The sequence below is a fragment of the Paroedura picta genome, chromosome 4 (assembly GCF_049243985.1).
Source record: "Paroedura picta isolate Pp20150507F chromosome 4, Ppicta_v3.0, whole genome shotgun sequence".
Taxonomy (NCBI): domain Eukaryota; kingdom Metazoa; phylum Chordata; class Lepidosauria; order Squamata; family Gekkonidae; genus Paroedura; species Paroedura picta.
The window spans coordinates 137,188,264-137,206,399 of NC_135372.1; the positions used below are offsets into that span (position 1 = coordinate 137,188,264).

General features: G+C 47.4%; 1 protein-coding gene and 1 long non-coding RNA gene across 2 annotated transcripts in view; one reads left to right on the forward strand and one right to left on the reverse strand.

The window, feature by feature from the left end:
* Positions 1-18,136, reverse strand: part of HRH3 (histamine receptor H3) — a 38,311-nt gene that overhangs the window by 12,716 nt on the left and 7,459 nt on the right. The window lies entirely within an intron of this gene.
* Positions 11,770-18,136, forward strand: part of LOC143836465 (uncharacterized) — a 43,671-nt gene continuing 37,304 nt past the window's right edge. The window contains exon 1 of the long non-coding RNA XR_013230620.1: positions 11,770-11,831. This is a non-coding gene — a long non-coding RNA (uncharacterized LOC143836465). The remainder of the gene's footprint in view (positions 11,832-18,136) is intronic.

The following is an 18,136-nucleotide window of genomic DNA, read 5'->3' on the forward strand; positions in this document are numbered from 1 at the left end:
GATGTTCTTATGAAGGCCTCAGCCTCTCTGCCCTGTTGTTGGCCCTCCAGAGGACCTGGCTGGCCACTGTGAGAGACAGGATGCTGGACTAGATGGACCACTGGTCTGATCCAGCAGAGCTCTTTTGATGTTCTTAAAGTCAAAAGCCTACGTATACTTAAGCCCCACTGAATAAACTAGGCCTTCTAAGTAGACTTCCCTAGAGTTTTGCTTCATATCGCCTCCCTTTGATTGTTTAAAAGCTCTGCTTCAAAGAAAAGGCCGCGGACCTTCCCTTGCCTCCTGCATCAATCCATTATGTCTTTATTTATTACTTTCTGCTCTGACCACAGGGGCACGTTTTCAGAGTCTAACATAATTCATATTCAGGCAGGCGTTCCCCCACTTTCTCTTTGTACGCTGCAAAGCACCAGGTGTGAGTTGAGGCTTTTATGTTCTGCAAAAGTGACAAACTGACATACCAATTTTCCAAACAAGAAAAAATAATATATTGCTTATACATAAAACCACTGATTATGAAAATATAGAGTCAGGCAAGAAAGACCTGAGCAAACGATCAAAGACAGAACAACCCTCTTTTCCTTGGTCTAAATATGGATGTTTTTTTTTTTAAGCGAAAAAGGAGAAATAATAGTTTTGTTCTGGACTTATCTTATGCAGCTCGTCTTGGGGACGTCTGCCCATTATGTTTTCTCCCAGTCTAAATCCAGCCTTCCTACATAAGAAGCCATCCCATAACCACGAGGTGTGGCTGCCCAAGAATACTGGGCTGCCCGCTCGGAGCTGCCTTCACTTAGCTTTCGTGAAAATTTATCATGCAGGCCAGCCTAATCTGCCTCGTGTTTATCTTGCTGTTGCTCCAGCATGGAAGGCAGCAAACAGGGCTCTCCTATATTGTACTCTCAGCACAACCCTGCGAGGTAGTTTAGGCTGAGAGAGAATGAGAGAGAGAGAGAGAGAGAGAGAGAGAGAGAGAATGTCAGCTCTTGGCCTCAGATCAATCAACAAGCTTCATGGCTGAGTGAGAATTCAACCCCCAGGACCTTCAGATCCTAATCGGAACCTGTATCCACCATTCCTCAGGATGCCAGCCTCCAGGTAGGACCTGGGAGTTCCCCCAGTTTTACAGCTCATCTCCAGGGGACAGAGATCAGTTCCCCTGGAGAAGATGGCTGCTTTGGAGGGGGGACTCCATAGCATTATAGCTCATCTCCAGGGGACAGAGATCAGTTCCCCTGGAGAAGATGGCTGCTTTGGAGGGGGGACTCCATAGCATTATAGCTCATCTCCAGGGGACAGAAATCAGTCCCCCTGGAGAAGATGGCTGCTTTGGAGGGTGGACTCCATAGCATTATAGCTCATCTCCAGGAGACAGAGATCAGTTCCCCTGGAGAAGATGGCTGCTTTGGAGGGGGGACTCCATAGCATCATAGCTCATCTCCAGGGGACAGAGATCAGTTCCCCTGGAGAAGATGGCTGCTTCAGAGGGTGGACTCCATAGCATTATACTCCACTGAGGTCCCTCCCTGTCCCAAACCCCACCCACTCCCAGCTCCACCCCCAAAGTCTTCAGGCATTTCCCAGCCCAGAGATGGCAAGCCTAACTACACCACACTGGATTTTCACATGGTCCCCATCTCTGTTTCTCCTGTCTTCTTCAATCAAGAGTATAAGACCATTTAACATTCAGAGCAGAAAAGGCTTACTGGCTCCCACGGATGAGTGGCTGTGTGTTTTTCCCCCAGTTTGAGAACTACCAAAGGTCACCGGACATCGATCCCATTAATGTCAGAATTAGGCAGGTTGACGTCGATCCATTACAATGGGCTCATTCAAATGCACCGATAGTACCTAATTTTGTGCGTGAAATGAGACCAGCCCAGGTGCAGGAGCTGTGTACAGTATTATTGCTCAGAGCCACGATAATGAAGAGATCATTACGCATCAGCTAATTCGATAATGGATCAGTCCAGCTGGGTATGACCTCGATGACACATCAAGAACGAAACCTGTTTTCAGGAAAATGATACTTTTCTTTTGTTCGGCAGAGTCAAACGGCGGGGGGGGGGGGGAGAGTGGGGTGTTGGGCTCCTTGTTTAAAATTGCACTTGATTTATGCGGCTGATAATTCTGCGGCTGATCGTTGTTATCTCCCAGAGATACAGGATTGTACACTTTCCTTACTGCTTTTTAATTTGCTCTTTGTTTTGTGGATTCGAGCAGGTGCTGAACAGTCCTTGTCTAGTGTTAAGAAATAATGTAATCTTATGGACCCCAGGACAGGTTAAGGTACGCTGAGTCTTCTGCTTTCTATCACCAATTATGCATGGGGCAGAGGGGCCAGGCTGGTGGTGACAGGGCAGCAGGGCTAATCCCCGCACATGCACGACATTGCCGTCCTCCCGACCCTGGCCTGAATCAGGGCCTCAAATGGCCCGTGGCAAGGGAATGTGGATTCTTCTGGTTCCAGTTTGGAGAGCCAGTTTGGTGTAGTGGTTAGGAGTGCGGACTTCTAATCTGGCGAGCCGGGTTCGATTCTGCGCTCCTCCACATGCAGCCAGCTGGGTGACCTTGGGCTCGCCAAGGCACTGATAAAACTGTTCTGACCAGGCAGTGATATCAGCGCTCTCTCAGCCTCACCCACCTCACAGGGTGTCTGTTGTGGGGAGAGGAATGGGAAGGCGACTGTAAGCCGCTTTGAGCCTCCTTCGGGTAGGGAAAAGCGGCATATAAGAACCAACTCTTCTTCTTCTTCTTCTTCTTCTTCTTCTTCTTCTTCTTCTTCTTCTTCTTCTTCTTCTTCTTCTTCTTCTTCTTCTTCTTGTCTTTCAGAGGCTTAGCCGGGGCAGGCCTTTGAGGCCCGGCTCCTCCCCCATACCTACGGTGTCCCTGTAGGGACACTAAACACCGCATTTGGCTTTGTGGTGTTGTGGAGCTGAACAGGGCATTTCTATACCCCCATGATGGTGGGATAGCGGTGGCAGTGGTCATTGAGACATTGGCATGATTGCTGCCTTTAAGTATTTGAAAGGTTGTCACTTAGAGGAGGACAGGGGAAGTTTCCTGTTGGCAGCAGAGGAGAGGACCCACAGTAATGGGTTTAGACTATGTGGAGAACAGTGCCGGCTAGCTATCGGGGGGGGGGGATTTCACAGTCCAAGTAGTTCAGCAAGGAGGTGGTGAGCTTCCTCTCTCTGGTGGTCTTCAACCAGCGGCTAGACAGATCCTTCCAGGCAAATTCTACGTTGAGCAGGGGGTGGTCTAGATGGCTTGTCTGACCCCTTCCAACTCTAGGATTCTTTGACATTTGCTGAACTGAGACCACAACATTGACCACTCCAAGAATAGATATGAAGAGAAACCAGAGGGAAACATGTTCACAGAACAAATGCATTTGAATCCAGTAGCACATGACAGGTCAACGAGACATGGGTGGTTTCAGAATCCCCAGGTTTTCTGCCATGATTTTATTCTGTTTCAATGATTTGATTCTGTTGTTTGTGTTGTCTTCACCTGTCTTGCCCTGATGTAACACAGATGCTTTGGTTTTATACCCCAAGATTGTTTCCTGCCACCATGTTTTATGCCCTCCTATCCTCCTTCCACATTCCTTCTCCTCCCTTTTGTTAGTTCCCATAGTTCTCAGACTTGTTGTTCAGGATGGCCAAGTGGTTATCTCAATATTTTGACTCCTTTGAACTGTGCCGAATTCAAATTCCCAGGGGAGGGGGAGCGAACCCCTATATTGCTTGTTCTCTGCTTTGTACCTCAGTCCTGACTATGCCTTTGCTGTAGATGCTTTCACTTTTCCTAAATAAAAAAACTTCTATGAGTTTACTTATTTAGAAATGGAAGTTTCTCACAGGTGGGCATAAGTTTTTGAGAGTCAAAGCCCTCTTTGATTCTCAAAAGCTTATACCCCCGAAAATCTTGTCCATCTCAGAGGTGCTTGAGGACTCACATCTATCACAGCCACTATGGCTACCCTCTGAAACAATTATGTTTCTTGCTTTTCTTAGCAGGAATATTTTCTTTGTCCCCAAGGTCCAGGAAGAGGTATGCACACATCATTCCCTCGCTTAATAAGATTAAACCAGCAGCTGTAGGAGTTAATCCATCCACTGATCAATATGATATCAAGTTAGTGTCTCCAACCATTATGGTCTTTATAAGGCAAAGAGAGATGGATTTGTTGTGGAACTGCGGCGGAGAGGGATGAATGGTCAAGAATGGCCCTCATTTCTTTCTTAAGATATTATTGGCTTTTCTTCAGTACAGAGTAATCTAGTTTTGCTGTTAGCTGACTTATTTTTTGAGGAATTCTTGGCTCTTCCCAATGGGATCATCCTTGAGATGTGTATGTTTTCCATCTGCTTTTAGGGAAGGCTTATTTTTTTTAAAAATACCCTTCCTTCCTTCCTCCCTCCCTCCCTCCCTCCATTCATTCCTTCCTTCTTTCCTTCCTTCCTTCTTCTTCCCTTCCTTCCTTCCTTCCTTCCTTCCTTCCTTCCCTCCTTCCTTCCTTCCTTCCTCCTTCTTCCCTTCCTTCCTTCCTTCCTTCCTTCCTTCTTCCCTTCCTTCCTCCTTCCTCCCTCCCTCTCTCCCTCCCTCTCTCCCTCCCTTCCTTCCTTCCTTCCTTCCTTCCTTCCTTCATTCCTTCATTATTGAATTTATACCCCGCACCTCCCTACAAGTTGGCTCGGGGCGGCTTACAGAATAAAAAGGTGGCTGGAACACAATGGCTGGAACACAATAAAACAATAAAATCAACAAGCTCCCCTCTAAATTAACCATAAAACAATGTAGCAGCAACAATCAATTATGCACCTGTCGGGATGGGCGTATCGAGACCCCCAAGGAATATGAGTGATGTCATACAGAGACGGACAGTAGCAGAGCACCTCTGAAGATCTCTTGTCTCAAAAACCCTATGGGTGTCACCATACGTCAACAGAGACCTGATGTCCCCCCACCCCCAAATGAACCTAATTGTCCAGTAGAAACATGGTGACAATTGACAGCAGCTGTAGGACAGCTCGCAGTAAAAATAAAACACTCTTTACTTAAGAAAAGCCAATAACCTCATCTGATAACACAGCACTGGTCAGAGGAGGGGAAATAATTTCTGCACACATGACTCGGTCTCCTCTTCTAACCACATGCTATGATGAAAAGAAAATGATAGAGCTAAGCAAGTCCTGAACAAACGGAAGAGTTTCCACCTGACGTCTCCGGATAGATAGGCCAGGTGCCAGGTGAACATCTGTGGGGTTCCAAAGTCAACGTGCAACGGCAGGAAAATATTTCTCTGGTGGCTTCCCACCTCACCTCTGAAGGAGAACAGGGAGCCTCTGCAAAAAGCTTTTGGCAGGCAGGCAGATTCTCTAATGAGAACAGATGCCGGCTTCTTTCTGGAAGCCATGGAGAAGTGACTATCGGGGAATGCTTGCGAACACTGGTTTAAGTCCAGAGAAATATATGAAGCTGCCTTGTACTGATTTAGACCCTTAATCCATCAAGGATGGAGGATGGAGCGGAGTTGTTCTCTCCTGCCCTGGAGGGATGGACCAGATCCAATGGGATGAAATTAATGAAAAACAAATTCCGTCCAAACATCAGGAAGAAGTTCCTGACAGTCAGAGCGGTTTCTCAGTGGAACAGGCTTCCTCGGGAGGTGGTGGGTTCTCCATCTTTGGAAAATTTTAAACAGAGGCTGAATAGCCATCTGATGGAGAGGCTGATTCTGTGAAGGCTCAAGGGGGTGGCAGGTTACAGGGGATGAGCGACAGGGTTGTGAGTGTCCTCCACAGTGCAGGGGGTTGGACTAGATGACCCGGGAGGTCCTTTCCAACTCTATGATTCTAAGGTCAGGATGCTCTACTCCAAGCTTTCTCAACCAGGGTTTCGTGAAACCCTGGCTTTTCTTGATGGACCTGGAAGGATTCCCCGATGGGTGAGAGTTAATTAATTTTAAATATATATTTGAAATTTGTTAAACATTTAGCAGGTGATATGACCATATACAGTCATGTCAACCCGCCTCCCCTCCTTGCAAAATGGCCAATCATGAGCCTGGAGGGGGTGGGAAGGGGAGGGGCCCCAGATGGGTGTGTCCACAGCGCTGCTCCTCAGCCATATTCTGCACGTTCACACCACTTCTGAGGTTTCTCAAAACCTGAAGAACCTATCAGGGGTTTCTCAATGGTAAAAAAGTTGAGAAAGGCTGGTCTACTCATACTGGCAGCGTTTCTCCAAGATCTCAAGCACAGGTCTGCTCCCTGGTCCTTTTAGCTCAGTGGTTCTCAACCTGGGGGTCAGGATCCCTTTGGGGGTCGAACGACCCTTTCACAGGGGTCACAGCAGGGTGAGCAGCTTGGCCGAGGGGGGCACCGTCCACACAACAGCCTTGCGGGGTAGATTGAGCTAGAGCGTTTGTCTGTCTGAAGCAGAGGAAAAGAGCGAGATTGGCATGGTGGGACAAGAGGCAGAAGTGAACTGAGAAACTCTGGAAAAAACCCAATTTATAGACAATCATCATGAACAATGGATCTTCGCACCATTGGTCAGTTTTGGTTTGATTTCTGTGAAAGAACACTTGCATCATTTTATGGTTGGGGGTCACCACAACATAAGGAACAGCATTAAAGGGTTGTGGCATTAGGAAGGTTGAGAACTCCTGCTTTAGCTGGAGATGCCAGGGATGGAACCTGGGACTTTCTGCGTGCCGAACAGAGGTTCTGCCACGGAGCCACGGTCCCACAGAAGTCCAGTTTACTACATCCTGCAGTTTGTGAAATCTAGGCTACCGCGAAGCTACTGCGTTATCCTGCTTTCTACTTCATTGTTTTTGAGTTAAGTAATCCAGCATTATGGCACTGCTCAATGGACACAGTCTTTGTTGCTTTGTTCTCGCGTGCATCAAGTGCCATCAAAATGCTGCTGGCTGACGGAGACCTTATGAATTAATATCCTCCCCAACGTCCTATTGTGAACAGCCTGGCTCAGGGCTGGCAGGCGGAGGGCTGTGGCGTCCTTGACGGACTCAGCACGGTTCTTATAAATCTGCAATCTGCCTTCCCTGAGTCTCGGCGAGAAAGGCAGGTGTCGAAGTCAACACGCAAGCCAACAAAGTGCAAGAACAAAACGGCAGGTATTTTTACAATGTGAGCCTTTCGCCAATTGCTAGCCCAGATCTCAAATGACAACAAGGGCTCTCCCTTTCCAAAGAGCCTTTGTTTCTTTCAGCAGGGCCACATAAACCTAACTCACCATATGTAGGGAGTCAGTGTGATGTAGGGGCAAAGGGCGGCGGCTGATTCCCCACTCCCCCACTTGCAGCCGGCTGGGGCTCCTCACAGCCCTGATAGGACTGTTTCTCACAGAGCTCCCTCACTCCACCTCCCTCACAGGGTGTCTGTTGTGGGGAGAGGAAAGGGAAAGGTCAGATGCTTTGAGACTCCTTCAGGCAGTGAAGAGAAGGGTATAAAAACCAAGGGAAGGGGATTGTAAGCCCTTTGCTTTGAGACTCCTTCGGGTAGAGGAAAGCGGAATGAAATAACAAAGAACAGCCCCCACCCCAGAATGTCAAGTCGCACCTGACTTCCGGTGACTTCAATAAGGGCATTCAAGGCAAGTGAGGAGATGGTTTGCTGTTGCCTTCTTCTGCAGAGCAGCTAGATTTTAGTTCAGTAGCATTTTAGAGACCTACAAGATTTGGGGGGGCAGGGTGTATAAGCATTCAAGAGTAAAAGTGCTCTTTATCAAGGTACGGAAAACTGATTCCTCAAGGCTTCTGTCTCCAAAATCTTATTGGTCTCCACAACTTCCTTTATGGTTAACTGGAAACATCTCCTTGACTTCTTGCAGAAAGGAGAAAAAATGTGTGTCTCTCCAGAGTAGCAAGCTGGCAGGGCCTTATGAGAATTGTAGTCCATGGACATCAGGAGACCCACAGTCTGGTAACTAAGTCAGCATATCTGTTCTTTTTCTTTTCCCTTTTTTGGTGTGTGTGTGTGGGGGACTTTCCCCCACCTTTGAAACCCTGTATAAAAATTTCTAACAAAAATTCTTTGGAAAATCTTGTGGGTGCAACAGGACTCAGATTTAGCTGTGCTATTGCAGACGAATGCTGCTACTCTCCAAAACTGCATTCCTCTGCAGACTTTCCCTTGGCGATCCCCCATCCAAGTCTGGACCCTGCTTAGCTTATTTGCTCTGATACGATGGGGCTATGTCAGGCCACCTGCCAAACTGCAGACAGCTTTTGGCTGCCGCAGCAAGGGACTATTTCTTTCTTTCTTTCTTTCTTTCTTTCTTTCTTTCTTTCTTTCTTTCTTTCTTTCTTTCTTTCTTTCTTTCTTTCTTTCTTTCTTTCTTTCTTCCTTCCTTCCTTCCTTCCTTCCTTCCTTCCTTCCTTCCTTCCTTCCTTCCTTCCTTCCTTCCTTCCTTGCAATTAATTTTTTTTATTAAGCAAGAAAGAAAACAAAAACAAAACATAATTGCAAATGATACTAGACTGTTCCTCTAACCTGACCAAGTGAAATTGTCAGCGCTCATTCTATGATGCAGAATTATACAGATAGCCCACCGCTACAATATTAAGTTTTACAGTTCTTCGCAAAGACCAGAAAGTATTTTTTCATAAACTTCCAAAGCAAAGCCCATTGTTTATAACATTTTCCGGTATATTGTTCAATATATTGTCCAATAGTGGACAATTTAGCGACTCCAATTTAGCGTAATCCATCAATTTTCTTAGCCACTTGCCAGGTGAAGGGATGACAGAGATTTTCCAGCGTTCCAGAGAGCCAGTTTGGTGTAGTGGTTAGGAGTGCGGACTTCTAATCTGGCATGCCGGGTTCGATTCTGCACTCCCCCACATGCAGCCAGCTGGGTGACCTTGGGCTCTCCACAGCACTGATAAAACTGTTCTGACCAGGCAGTGCTATCAGGGCTCTCTCAGCCTCGCCCACCTCACAGGGTGTCTGTTGTGCGGAGAAGAAAGGGAAGGAGATTGTAAGCCGCTTTGAGCCTCCTTCGGGTAGGGAAAAGCGGCATATAAGAACCAACTCTTCTTCTTCTTCTTCTTCTTCTTCTTCTTCAGACAGACTGGAGGTCCCTGGGCTTCAACCAGGGCTTTTTTCGGCCCTGGTTCCAGACTGGTGGAATGAGCTCCCAGAACAGCTGATGGCCCTGACGGAGCTAAAGCAGTTCCATGGGTCCTGCAAGATGGAGTTCTTCCACGAGGCCTTTGGTTGCGGCAAGGTGGGGCAAACATGAAGGAAGATCTAACCCCTCCTTCAGAATGTTGTATTGTTATATCCGCATGTGTATGGTTTGGGAGGGATGGGGGGAAGTGTGAGATGATGGCCGGTGTGGCATTGGGGTTATGGGAGGGTGGAAGAGGATATTTTTTTACTGTTGGATTGGTTTTACATATTGTGATCTGTTGTGAGTCCGCTGTGCTGGAAACAGCGGAATATAAATGCAATTAAAAATAATGAACAACACAAAGACCAATCTGCATACAGGAACAAAACCCTAATCTCCTTAAAAAACTTCCCCTCTAGAAAAACCCCAAAAATTAATTCCGAGTTTTTTTCAAAATTAGATTTCAATCTTTTTTTGCAATTCCTCAAGAACGTTATTCTGATATTGTCTTGCCTTCTTATAGTCCCACCAAAGACGGAAAAAATCACCCTTCTCGTGTTTGCATTTCCAACATAGCCCTCGCCTTTCTCTGCAGTCTTCCTTGGTGGATTCTCTGTCCAAGTAGTGCCCCTGCTCAGCTTCCCAATCTGATGAGATCCAGCTAGACCAGCCTTTTCCAACCTTTGGACTATGGAGGAGCCCCTGAAATAAATTTTCAGGCTTCAAGGAAGTAATGTCGGCTGGCCATGCATTCCAGCCACACCCCCTGGAAGTGACATATCACTGGAAGTGACATCACCACCCAGGAGGACTGAGAGGAGAAGAGATAGGAGGTTGTTTAAGGCAGGAGTAGATGTGCAGGTGTTTAACCATAAGAGAACTTACTCATGCTTGGGGGGAGCAATGAAAGTGGCTGCTTTCATAACTTGTGGCTGAGTCCATTAAGGCAGTAGGTGAAAGGCTGTGGACCCCCTCTGGGGCTCCCTTGGACCCCTGGGGCTCCCACGGACAACTGGGGGTCCATGGACTCCTGCTTGGGAATCCCTGGGTTAGACCACCCCATTAACAGAAATGCTAATTCTATGAACGTAGACAGATTGTAAATGGATGGACAGAAGGGATTGTGTGCATGCTTGGCTCTTGTGCCCCTTTCTTGCATTCTGCAGGGGGTTGGACTAGATGACCCCAGAGGCCCCCTCCAACTCTATGATTCTATTGTCTTCTTTCCCGCGATCCCCAAATACGCCAGCATAAAATCAACAAAAGATCCGCAGAATTCTAAACCAGCAAAACCAAGAGCAACCGTTTCAATTACACAGTACTTGAAAAACATCAGACAAACGGACAAAAATAAAAGCAATCAGCAAGGTGAAAAACCATCAAGCAGATTACTAATTAAAAGCAGGCGAGACATTTTAAATGCCTTGAATGGGCCTTGATGGGCCTTCCAGTGATTGGAAGTGCTTTTAGGAGCACATTGTGTCGAAAAGGAACACTCTACAGACGATTTATGGTGCAAATCAGCACCTCATCTATACAGCCATTATGAGGTTCAAAAATGTCATTCTGTTAAGAGACAGCTTGGATTTATGTTAAAAACGTATGGTCTTAATACAACTTATGCAGCTTGGGACCCACATACCTGAGGGACCACCTATCGCCCTATGCTCCCTGAAGGGCCTTACGCTCTGCGGGTGAAAATTTACTGGTCGTTCCCGGACTCAATTCTTTGATGCTCGGCCATACATTGCAACTGGGAAGACCATAGCCTTGACTAGACACACTTTTGTTGGCAGGGTGATGCCTCTGCTTTTTAGGAAACTGCCGAGCGTCAAAGAATTGAGGCTTTTGAACTCTGGTGCTGGAGAAGACTCTTGCGAGTCCCTTGGACTGCAAGGCGAACAAACCGGTCAGTCCTAGAGGAGATCAGCCCTGACTGCTCCTTAGAAGGCCAGATCCTGAAGATGAAACTCAAATACTTTGGCCACCTCATGAGAAGGAAGGACTCCCTGGAGAAGAGCCTAATGCTGGGAGCGATTGAGGGCAAAAGAAGAAGGGGATGACAGAAAATGAGGTGGCTGGATGGAGTCACTGAAGCAGTCGGTGCAAACTTAAATGGACTCCGGGGAATGGTAGAGGACAGGAAGGCCTGGAGGATCATTGTCCATGGGGTTGCGATGGGTCAGACACAACTTTGCACCTAACAACCCTTCCCCAAGGAAGTACGTCTAGCCTTGAGCAGGGCCAGGGCCTTTTCGGTCCTGGCCCCGACCTGGTGGAATGAGCTCCCGGGTGAGCTGCGGGACCTTCCAGTGTTCCGCAGGGCCTGCAAAACGGAGCTCTTCCGCCAGGTCTATGGTTGAGGCTGGGGTCAGCAAGGATGATCGATACTCCCCCCCCCCCAGGTGTGAGTTATCTTGACCTCCTTCCTCGCCCCTTTGGTAGTAGGGATGGGTGGGGGTTTTCCCGCCATATTTGTAATTTTTATGTCTTTTAACAGGGGTTTTAATTGGGGTTTTTATGTTGGACATTGTAACGTGCCACCTGCCGGCTTTGGAAGTGGCAGGCAATAAATCAAATAATAACAACAACAACTTTGAACCTGTCCTGTTTTTTTATAGGAATTACTGCTGTAAGGCCATTTTTGTGAAGAGATTACTCTCAACCTTTTCTGAAGGAGCGTAAGTTTCTACTAAGACACTCAATCTCTATCAATAAGTTGTAGTGACGCTTCGTATAAATGAAATGTGTTAAATGGAGCGATGGTACTAGTATATTAATATTTATGATCGGCAATATTGTGATCTTTAACTTTAAGAATGTGCTAATTACGTACACAGCTGCGTGGAATTAACCGGAGAGTTGTTTGTTATAATAGCTAATATTATCAGCCTTCTCAGAGAACATTCCACAGCTTATATCAAAACAAGGCTCTGCGTCAGACCAAGAAAATATGAAGAAAACTGGAAACACCTGTGCCAAGGAGGCTACCAGGTTAATTAACAAAAAAACCCCTCTTCAACTGTTCTTTGGAGTCCTCTGGATTGATTTCGTTTTCAGGGATCTTTCCTCCTAATATAATAGTACAGGGGTAGTCAAACTGCGGCCCTCCAGATGTCCATGGACTACAATTCCCAGGAGCCCCTGCCAGCGAATGCTGGCAGGGGCTCCTGGGAATTGTAGTCCATGGACATCTGGAGGGGCGCAGTTTGACTACCCCTGGTATATGTCCTAGCCATTGAGGAAAAATCCTTGAAAATGAAATAAAGCCGGAGGTCATTTTAGCTGGACTCCAAAGAAATAAAATGTTTGGGGAGTTTTTAAAGAGCCTACTAGCACAGGTGTTTCCTGTTTTCTTGCTTATTGCTGACCTGTGGTCTTACCCTCCCTTGTATTTGGCTTCAAGAAAATGAGAAAGCTGGCATTGCCCCTCTTACAAGCTTAGAGATATAAACAATAAGGTAAGATTCTATAGTAAAGCTGATGATGTTATGGAACACTTAAATTGCATTCAGCAAGGTGATGTTTTCAAGTCGTAATTGCTACAGTTTACTTTCGGAAAATCCGATAGGAATCTCTGAGGAAGATCACCACAAAATGGGCCTAGATTTTTCTATAAAGGAAAAACCATATACACCAATATAGGATGGGGGAGACTTGTCTTGGCAGTAGTATGTGCAGTAATATCAGGGCTCTTTCAGCTTCACCTCCCTCACAGGGTGTCTGTTGTGGGGAGAGGAAAGGGAAGGTGAATGGAAGCCACTTTGAGCCTCCTTCGGGTAGAGAAAAGCAGCATATAAGAACCAACTCTTCTTCTTCAGTAATATCAGGGCTCTCTCAGCCTAACCTCCCTCACAAGGGTGTCTGTTGTGGGGAGAGGAAAGGGAAGGTGACTGTAAGCCGCTTTGAGACTCCTTCGGGTAGAGAAAAGCGGCATATAAGAACCAACTCTTCTTCTTCTTCAGTAATCTCTGAGCTCTCTCAGCCTCACTTCCCTCACAGGGTGTCTGTTGTGGGGAGAGGAAAGGGAAGGGGATTGTAAGCCACTTTGAAACTCCTTCTGGTAGAAAAAAGCGGCAAATAAGAACCAACTCTTCTTCTTTAGTAATATTAGGGCTCTCCACAGCCTCACCTCCCTCATAGGGTGTCTGTTGTGAGGAGAGGAAAGGGAAGGCGTATGTAAGCCGCTTTGAAACTCCTTCAGGTAGAGGAAAGCAGCATATAAGAACCAACTCTTTTTCTTCTTCAGTAATCTCAGGGCTCTTTCAGCCTCACCTCCCTCACAGGGTGTCTGTTGTGGGGAGAGGAAAGGGAAGGCAAATGTAAGCCACTTTGAGACTCCTTTGGGTAGAGAAAAGCGACATATAAGAACCAACTCCTCCTCCTCCTTTGTCTTCGTCTTCTTCACCAGCTCCTTCAGCCAGAGAATAACCCTGTCTCAGGCAGGCCTTTCCTTAATCAGCCCAATTACGGACCTATAGAATCTCAGACTTATCTAGACCAAGTTTCTATTTCTCTGCTCGCAGCCAGCCCATCCCTGCATCCAGACGCTGATCTGAGAATCCGCAACCTCACCTGATTAAGACGGAACGGAGACAGAGCCGTGCAAGACATCTGTGTATACATGACATTTAACTCCCAATCTCTCCCTGTGGTTTCACGCCACTGTTGAAAAACTCCCCTGGAGCGGTGTTTTCCAGGGAGGGGGAGACTCACAGGGTATTTTTAACCCCTTCCCCCATGCAATTTGCAGACTGTGCTTAAAAATAATCCCAAATGGAATATAAATAGACTTCTGGCGTTCTTTTGTTTCCCAGGTACCTTTTTAAAATTTGCAGCAGCAAATCGTAGGTGGTGACTGCAGTTTTGCAACATAATTTACTAATGGCAGTCCTATAAAAGAGCCTTTCTCAACTATTTATTTATGTGTTTATTCACTCACTCACTAACTCACTCACTCCCTTTCCTTTCCTTTCCTTTCCTTTCCTTTCCTTTCCTTTCCTTTCCTTTCCTTTCCTTTCCTTTCCTTTCCTTTCCTTTCCTTTCCTTTCCTTTCCTTCCCCTTCCCCTTCCCCTTCCCCTTTCCCTTCCCCTTTCCCTTCCTTCCCCTTTCCCTTCCCCTTCCCCTTCCCCTTCCCCTTCCCCTTCCCCTTCCCCTTCCCCTTCCCCTTCCCCTTCCCCTTCCCCTTCCCCTTCCCTTTCCCTTTCCCTTTCCCTTTCCCTTTCCCTTTCCCTTCCCCTTCCCCCTTCCCCCTTCCTTCCCTTCCCTTCCCTTCCCTTCCCTTCCCTTCCCTTCCCTTCCCTTCCCTTCCTGCTTTTTCTACCCCCTCCAGGCCCATCAATGGCCATTTTGGGAAGGGGTGTGAGTCAATGTGTCCATATATGGTCTTATCCCCTGGTAAGTGTTTAACAGATTTAAAATATATATAAAAATTAATTCCCACCCACTCCATGAAACCCTGGTCGAGAAAGTCTGCAGGACAACAATGTTGAGACACTTTTTGATGTACTCTGCCCCCAACGTGCAAGCAGGGTTGAAACTGAACCCCCAGCCTTGAGGGCCGATTGGCTAGAGAGGCAGAGGAGGTAGAATTCAGCGTTGTGGAAACTGGAACATCACCACCATAGAGTTGAACAGCCTCCGTGAACCAACCCCAAGATTTTGGAACAATTAAAAAGGCAGGAACAGAATTACCAGGTTTCCAATTCCCATCTTGCTCTCTCATTCATTCATTCATTCATTCATTCATTCATTCATTCATTCATTCATAATTATATTTATATACTGCCGCTCACAAATGTCTCATGGCGGTTAACAAGAATAAACAAAATGCAATAAAATCCCCAGCAATACCCTTCAAAATTATATAGATCACACTAAACAAGATGGCGAGCCATAAAACATCAACTTTCCCCTGCTCCATGCAGCATGTAGGTCTGGAAACTGGGAGCGAGGATCCTAGCTGATCTTTGTTCATCTCAGATGGTATCTCTAGGGACACCGCCCTGACTCTCCCCCAGAAAGATTAGCCAGCTGCCTGGAAGCAGTGACAGGATGGCTCAAGCAGAGTTGTCTGAAGCTCAACCCTTCAAAGATGGAGGTCCTGTGGCTGGGCAGGAAAGGCCCAAGTGAGGAAGCAACCTGGATGGAGTGCAGCTTATGCTCTAGGAATTCCAACCTCCTGGTGGTCCCTGGCCCCAGGGAAGCTTGCTTGGCCTCAACCAGGGCCAGAGCTTTCTCCATCCTGGCTCCCATCTGGTGGAATGAGCTCCCAGAGGAGATCAGGGCCCCAATGGAACTTGAACAGTTCTACAGGGCCTGCAAAAGGGAGTTCCACCACCAGGCATTTGGTTGAGGCCAACCTGTACCACCACTTCCCAAGGGCCCTCTGTTTCTGTCCTGTGAACCTCCCTGAGCCTTTGTTGAGGGCAATGTACAAATATAATAAACAAACAAACAAACCACATGCCTGGCGGAAGAGCTCCTTCTTGCAGGCCCTGCGGAAAGCCGACAACTCCGACGGGGCCCTTAGCTCTTCCGGGAGTTCTCTCTCATCTTGGTGAAAAGATTCAGAAAGATCCCCTGTGTGGTGGCGTTAGACCCTGCTCGGAGCACCAGCACAAACACACACACTCTCTCTATCACATTCTGGGTGAAAGTCATCCATCAGCAGGGCCAACGCAATTTCGGTTTCAAAGCTGCACCCAAAACCCAAACTTAAATTGATCTAGATCTCATGAATACACATGAAGCTGCTTTAGAATGAATCAGGCCATTGATCTATCAAAATCTACTCTGACCAGCAGCAGTTTTCTAGGGCCTCAGGTAGAACTCTTTCACATCATCACCCGCCCCGTTCCTTTTTTAAAACTGTTAAATAATTTCTTAGGTTTCTAAAACGCCCTCCCGGCAAGCCGGATCGGGGCAGTGCACAAAGTGATATATAAAACTTAAAATTAGTTTATGAGTAGGCAACAAACAGATTAAAAATTAACAGGAACCGTTTCTCCAAGGTAGCTTTTTAAGGTTATTCCAAATAGGTCAAGCTGGTCTGAGGATGCATAGATAGAGGGATAAGTGGGGCAATAGATAGGTAAGTAGGGAGATGTTAATTTTGGCCCAATCAAAGGCCTTGTGGAAGAGCTGCATCTTACAGGCCCTGTAGAATTGTGCCAACAACTGTCTGACTACTGTGTGAGACAGGATGCTGGACTAGATGGACCCCTGGTCTGGTCCAGCAGGGCTCTTCTGATGTTCTTATGAAGGCCTTGGTCTCTCTGCCCTGTTATTGGCCCTCCAGAGGAACTGGTTGGCCCAAATGGGAGACAGGATGCTGGACTAGGAGGACCACTGGTCTGTTTCAGCAGGGTTCTTCTGATGTTCTTATGAAGGCCTTGGTCTCTCTGCCCTGTTATTGGCCCTCCAGAGGAACTGGTTGGCCCAAATGGGAGACAGGATGCTGGACTAGGAGGACCACTGGTCTGGTTCAGCAGGGTTCTTCTGATGTTCTTATGAAGGCCTTGGTCTCTCTGCCCTGTTATTAGCCCTCCAGAGGAACTGGTTGGCCCAAATGGGAGACAGGATGCTGGACTAGGTGGACCACTGGTCTGGTTCAGCAGGGCTCTTCTGATGTTCTTATGAAGACCTTGGTCTCTCTGCCCTGTTATTGGCCCTCCAGAGGAACTGGTTGGCCCAAATGGGAGACAGGATGCTGGACTAGGTGGAACACTGGTCTGGTCAAGCAGGGCTCTTCTGATGTTCTTATGAAGGCCTCGGCCTCTCTGCCCTGTTGATGGCCCTCCAGAGGAACTGGTTGGCCCAAATTGGACACAGGATGCTGGACTAGGAGGACCACTGGTCTGGTTCAGCAGGGTTCTTCTGATGTTCTTCTGAAGGCCTTGGTCTCTCTGCCCTGTTATTGGCCCTCCAGAGGAACTGGTTGGCCCAAATGGGACACAGGATGCTGGACTAGGTGGACCACTGGTCTGGTCCAGCAGGGCTCTTCTGATGTTCTTATGTTCTCAGGGCCTGTATATGCTCAGGAGCTCATTCCACCAGCTAGGGGCCAGGATGGAAAATGTCGCCCTGGTTGAGGCCAGATGTGTCTCATTGGTGACAGATACCACCAATTGGCTGTTATTCAAAGAACAGAGTATTCTTCCGGTGTGTGTGTGTGTGTGAGAGAGAGAGACAGAGACAGAGACAGAGACAGAGAGGCAGTCTCTCAGATACACAGAATGGCCTTATGGGTAACAACCAATACCTTATACTGAATCTGGAATTCAGCTGCAAGCTGCAAGCTGTTAGAGGACAGGTCCAATGTGTGCCTTCCAGGGTGTACCTGTAAGAACCCAGAACACTGCATTCTGGACCAGTTGTGATTTCCAGCACAAGAATAAGGCCAGATACACATAGAGCAAGTTCCAGAAATCCAAGCTGGAGGTGACCGTTGCATGGATAACTGTGGCCAGGTGTTCTGGGCTCAAGTAGGGTGCTAGTAGTTTGGCATGGCATAGGTAGAAAAATGCCAGCCGTGCCACTCTCAAGTCTTGCACCTCCCTAGATGAGGAGGTGACAAGAGATTGAACCTGGGGCCTTCTGCATGCCAAGCAGATACCCCCCCTGTTGAGTCACAGCCCCTCTCCTGATGACATCATGGGGCATCATGGGTTCATCATTGATGCTTGGGGTTGAGCAGCCATCACATTGCTCAGCAAAGATTGCATTGTAGGTGCCAGCAAGTCACCATTGAGCTATGGGCCTTTCAGGGCAAGAGAGAAACAGAGGTGGTTTTGCCATTGCCCTCCTCTACAGAGCCTTCCTTGGTGGCCTCCCTTCCAAGTACTGACCCTGCTTAGCTTAGACTTATGGTGATCCAAGACAGAGGTTTGCAACACGAGTGAGAAGCAAAGGAGGTTTCCTGTTGTCTTCCTCTGCAGAACCTTCCTTGTTGGTCTCCCTTCCAAGTACTGACTCCTGCTTAGC